A 6,000-nucleotide genomic window follows, 5' to 3' on the forward strand; every position below is an offset into this window, starting at 1 on the left:
GAACCCTGTACTGAGTCGTGACACCATCTTTAGAAACCGGAGTCCACTCGAGGCTCGTGCTAGGGAACAGAATCTGAAGCCTGAAATGCGGGGCTCCCTGGGCACCACGTGCAGAGGGCCCTGGGACTCTGGGGGACCCCTGGCGCCCGGCTCTAGCTATCGGGGAGCCAGGACAAGCAGCAAGCGAATGAGAACAGACAACAGCTGATCCGAGCCGCCCAAGAGCTCGTGTCGCTCACGGACTACACGAGGCCGTGTTTACATTCTGTCATTGTAAACACGGGAACGGCCATTTTTCCGTGAGTAGAACAGCTGGAGTTGACACAGTACAATTCAAGCCACGCCTGCTTCCTCTACTCCGCGCGGAACACCTGGACGAGGGGGGCACTTCGGGGCGGCTTCCAAACCGTGCCCCAGCCACACAGCGGAGCGGCACTTGGCAATGAAAAGGCACGAAGCACCAATCTACACTGCGACACGGATGGACCTTGAAGAGATCACGCTGAGCAAAATAAGCCAGACACAGAGGGCCACAGAGTATATGATGCCACTTAGATGAAATGTCTAGAACAGGCAACTCTACAGAGAAAGCACAAGAGCAGCTGCCAGGGGCTGAGGGGGGTGGGGAGTGACTGCTAATGGCTCTAGGGTTTCTTTCTGGGGTGACGGGAAAGTTCCGGAATTAGACAGTGGTGATGGTGGCACAAGCCTGTGAATATACTAAAAACCACTACACTGTGCTCTTTAAAATGGTACATCTCATGCTATGGAAATCTTATCTCAATTTTTTTTTAAGTGAGGATAATTTTCAGGGCGAATCCAGTTGATCTATACACTCAGAGGCCTCCCCCACAGTGGAGACGGCCGCCTTCCCGTGGGACAGGGCTCCTAGCGGCAGTAAGAGCTCATCCAGCCCGGTGGCTCTCCGGTGTCCTGACGGAACTCCAAACGGCCTGCAGAGGCCGTACTCACCTTGCAGGGCTCTGTCTTCCCGGTGGCGCCGCTCAGAAGCTCTCCAGGCTTGGGCAATGGCCGGCCCACCCACCCACCCAAGTGCAGGGCTTGCTGTCTGGGGGCTGCCCTAACCTGCTCCCTTTCTCCTTCCCTCTCATTTCCTTAGCCCCTTGGGCGTTAAAGAAATAAAAAGGAGGACCCGCCATTTAGAAGACACTGGAGATTCCACAGCTGCACAAGCACCCTTTGAAGATGCCGAGGTGTGAAAGCCCCATGGGGCAGGGACTTGTCTGATGGCGCTCACCGCTGGAGCCGAACCCTGAAGGAGCACCTGGGACGGAGGCTGTGCAACAGTTGTGGAAAGAATGAAAGAATGAATGAATGAACAAATACACAGAGGTAGGATACTTAAAAGCAGGTGGGATTTGGGCAGCTGAGTGGCATACCACAAAGAGTACCGGGTCCCAGCCAGAAGACTCCGCTCCAGTCCCTGTCCTTCCAACTGCCTGCAGGACGTCCCCATAGCTGTGGCCTGCACTGCAAAATGAGGAGCTTGCACAAGACAGTGCAAGCTCCCAAGCTGAGGGTTCCAAGCTCTGTGTGGTCTTGCCCAAGTCTCACCTCCCTCACACAAAGATGCTGGCTCAGCGCAATTGACCTCAGTGATTCCGAACAGCCCGCGGGCACTTCCTGCCTCCAGCACTTTCTTCACATTCCTCCTTCTCCTCCCCAGCTCCCAGAAAGCCCAGGAGAAACCCTCAACGGAGGAAATCGATGGAAGAAAATAAAGACACGCCCCCCCCACTCAAATGAGCCCTCCCTCCTTTTCTCAGAAGCCATCACCACCTCATGACCACTGTCTTCATTTTGTATGTCTGTCTTCCAACTCCCAGAAAACCTGGGTTTCCATCCGCCTTCCCAGAGCACAGGAGGCCAACGATCTCTGTAAATATTTCTTCATTTTACTGGATTTAAATGGGAACAACTGAATTCAGGAGAACTTAACCGTGCTTTATTCCATCAGAGTAATTTTACTGAATGTATTGGAAAGGCAACCAACACTACCAAAGGGCCTAGACCAGAAGAAGCTCACCAGGCTCACCGGGTGGCTTTTAACGTTTAACGCTTGACCTGCGGGTTCCTGAGGCAGAACCTACCAGAGGAGGTGGAACACGTTATTTCCACTTCCAAAATCAGAGTGAAAAGGGAGGAAAGGAAACTTAGAGATTTCTAAACATCCGGGATCTATTTTCAGAAATGACTTTTCCATTCACTTTTCTTAAAAAAAAAAAAAAAAAAAGATACTAGGCCAAGAACAGACCAAGAAATGATTGTTTATCATCTAAATGGACAAAGATTCTTCCAGGAGCCCACCCCTTATGGCCTTAAAAGCAAGACACTCCCCCATGTTCTTACAAACAGTACCAATAATCTTAAAATACGAAAAACGGAGAAATCATTGTCTGTTTATCAGAAAGTTTGTATAATCCAGAAATAGAGTCTGTGGAGTAAATATAGTAAACCTCCTATTAATTAATACTAAATAAAGGTCGCAAGAAGGTGGCAATGATGTCATCCGGCTCTGTCATATGGGGCTCCAGCCTGGCAAATTCCCAAACCATGGATTGTTTTCTCCATAAAACAGCCTGTTCAAAGGAATAGTAATGTACCACAGAATTTCTCCAATTGGAGGTCAAATCCCATCTCGAGAACAAATGGGTCCCTAAAAGTTTATGTCATGATATAATCTGGGCCGTCCACCATCATCAGGATTATTTATATTCTGCTTTGATCTCAAATGTGATATGGTCCTTAAGCTGCTCGAGGTTGGCTTTCCAGTATTGTAATCTCAACGGAGCTCCAAGAAGCAGAACATGAAGTTTCAATCATTCAGTCCATCTATAGGGTAACATCAACACAATCGCACAAGAAGCACACATATGCCCAACTGTCAAGGGCACTAAATTCTTCCAAAGGAGGTAAAAATGTTCTTCCCACGTTTTCTGCCTAACTAGCAAATATCTTTGTATAGAGTGGTCATTGAACTACGAATTAATATACGTAGAATACATACATGCAACTAATGGAAACCACACAAGACTCACCCGAAGAAACTACCAGCCATAGGAACAATCAACTTTATATTTTCTTAACAAGGTCTTTGGGTACGATTCGCAGGAAACTATGAAAATTATACAGACAGTACTGATCTGTGGAGATAGTGAATTGAAGCCTAAGGTGGGTTCAAAATCAAACCAAAAAAACTTTGTTTTGAAAATACTGAGTTTTTTTATACATCTGTAGCCACATCTGTAAAGATTATTTCCTTAGGCTTGCAACCTTTTGGTTTTGACCTGAGAAAGAAATTACAACTCCAGTAATTCACCAATACACCCTGAGCTGCCAATATCAAATGCTGTTAAACACAACATTGAATGGAATCGCTATAAAACTCTATAAGAGATTATTTACAACCCTTGGCCCTCAGTTACTTTCCTTATAGGAGCATATCTTATGCTATTATAGATTTTACTAAACTGTATATGAAATAATGTTTTAAGTCAGCAACAATTTTCGCCTCACCTACTACATTCATTTATTCCTTCCTAATTTCATTTTCTTTAAAAAACCTATTTATTTATTTATTTATTTGCCACTCTCCTATCATTTCTCTGGAAGCTGGAGAAAGTCCCTGAACACCGTCTTCCAGTTGTATGAATTAAACACAACTCAAAAAGGGTTTTAACTGTCAGATGCACATGGAGAAAATGTGCTCCGACAGTTTTTTCCATATAATAAAAATCAATTGCAACTTTAAAGGATAATCAGTCACCCATAAAAATCGGCAAGATTCTGTTTTGAAAGAGGAAGAAGAATGGCTATTATACCATTCGCCATTTACACCCTTCCGTAGACTCCACTTAAATGTTTGTGGCTTGCTGAGCATTCCATACATATTTCGGGCAAGGTATTATGGGAGCTGAAGTGCAAGCTGTCCCCTGCTGAATTTTCACTCACTATAAAAACAATGTCTCATAAAAGTATACACATGTTTTTACTTTATAAAAAATGTAAAATATGCACTTTTGTTCACTCCATCAACACTTTTAGCATTAGAAACGGGACTTTCAAAAAATCTATAACGTAAGTGATATCTGAAAAGGGTGAAAATGTCATTCAGTAACACAAACGGATTTCTGGAAAAAAGAACATAGGAAATGTGTATGAAACACACAGAAAGGAAGATTCTACAAGCTGGCTTCTGTGGGGTCTGCTCACCTATGTCCTGGGTCATACCATTAAAATGGAAAGTTGCACATTTATATTTTTCATCTTGAATCCCCACTGCAATGTAACCACAACTGTTTTATATTACTCTCATAAAATGAGCCTTAGTCTTTTCTAAGCCAAACAGGATTTTTAATTGGTTCATTTTCCAGTTGTTTGGGTTTTTAACAGACATACAGCATAAAAGGGCACTACGTTCCAAGCAGTTCTACCAATTCCAGAACCATCCAAGGCTTGATCAAACAGCTGTAACTCTAGCCTTTGGTTAAAATTATATGATCTCACCTGATTTTCAAAATAACTAAGCATCTTTTTAACCCATAAAACTGCTAGGATTTATCTAAGTTTCTGAGCCCCGAAGTTAGCTGTGTTCAGGGAGACTGTCAGGGAAACACAATCGTTTTGCTTTGTTTTGTTTTTCCCTATCTGAACCCAGAGAGATCCTTCAAACAATAATTCAACAGCTTCCCTCCTCCAAAGTTTATTTTCAAACGCCAGGGCCATGCAGCGCGGCCTTTCCTGTGCAGGTAAGGAGGAGGCAGGAGAAATGTCATCACACTGAGCCTTTTCAAGTCTTTAAAATCACTGGGAAGCCTGCAGCATTTCATTTCTGGAACCCAGGCCCAGCTCAGGGAGAAGTTGCTCCCAAGAGGACAAGATACCAGCTAACCACTAGAAACACTTGGTTTCAACAGAATTCCCAATTACACACACACACACACACACACACACACACACACACACACACACACACAAGCATCTCTCCCAAAAAAGTGGAACCACTGAAACCAGCCATCACACAGAAAGTTAAGGAAAAGCATCATTACACGAACTTAATTAAATGCAATCTGGTAGTGCTAAAAGATTCCATTTTTTACTCCATGGGATATAGTCACATGAATAATAAGACAACTTAGCGCCCTATTCACATCTTGCACGAAAAGGAAACCTGAAATTCAACTTTTGTTTTTCGTTTACTCCAAAAGCCTATGGGTCTAACCATATTCCATTCTGGCTGCAGTACACTAGGCTATTTCAATTAGAATTTTAACTCAGTATTTTTTTAAAAGGTGCTAAAGCGCAACCATCATAGTCTGGGAGCAGGCTCTCCCAACTCCAAAAGAACTGGAAATCCCTGAAAGTGGCCCATCTGGCACCAGTCTTTGGATGGAAACTAGGCTCAGCCCGCCAGACAAGGAACGCACACCACGAAGCCGGAGCGCACGTTCACGCTCCAAGATGACAGCTCATCTGGCCACCGCGGGGCCGAGGGCGGTGGGCCGCTGGGGCCCGGGAGGGATGGGCGAGGCCGCGGCGGAAAAAGGAAAAGAGGGCCATCCGTCAGCCCTGGGAGAGGAAATTCCAGGCGCCCAGCTTCCAGGCGCCGGTCGGCGGGTGACGGGAGGGAACCAAGTCACTGTCTCGGCCCCGCAGCGGGGGCCGGGAGGCGGCCGGGGCTCCGCACTCCGGGGGCTCGAGGCCGGAGAAGGGGCGCCTCGATCCTCGTCCAAGGCCCCAGGGTAGAGGCGTGGGGCGCCCGGATCGTGGCCGGCGCCCCGAAGACACGCGATCTTCGCCCAGACCCGGAGGCCTCCCGGCGTCCTCGATCCCCTCCCAGAGCCCAAGGGATGGAGCGCCCGGATCCCGGCCCCGGTCCGCACCCCCGCCCTTACCGGTCGCGGGGGTCGATCCACGACGTCTGGCGCGTGTTGTGGTCGATGTAGAAGACGCGGCCGTCGTAGTCGCGCGCCTCCTCCC

The 6,000-nt window shown here is 46.8% G+C and overlaps 1 protein-coding gene across 1 annotated transcript in view; it reads right to left on the bottom strand.

The window, feature by feature from the left end:
- Positions 1-5,994, bottom strand: part of WWC3 (WWC family member 3) — a 115,982-nt gene extending 109,988 nt beyond the window's left edge. The window contains exon 1 of the mRNA XM_025857721.2: positions 5,916-5,994. The gene's annotated coding sequence lies outside the window, so the exon portion shown is untranslated. The remainder of the gene's footprint in view (positions 1-5,915) is intronic.
- Positions 5,995-6,000: the final 6 nt, after the last annotated feature.

Source organism: Callorhinus ursinus, unplaced genomic scaffold, assembly GCF_003265705.2.
Source record: "Callorhinus ursinus isolate GAN/ISIS: 27379988/994484 unplaced genomic scaffold, GSC_fseal_2.0 scaffold16, whole genome shotgun sequence".
NCBI classification, from domain to species: domain Eukaryota; kingdom Metazoa; phylum Chordata; class Mammalia; order Carnivora; family Otariidae; genus Callorhinus; species Callorhinus ursinus.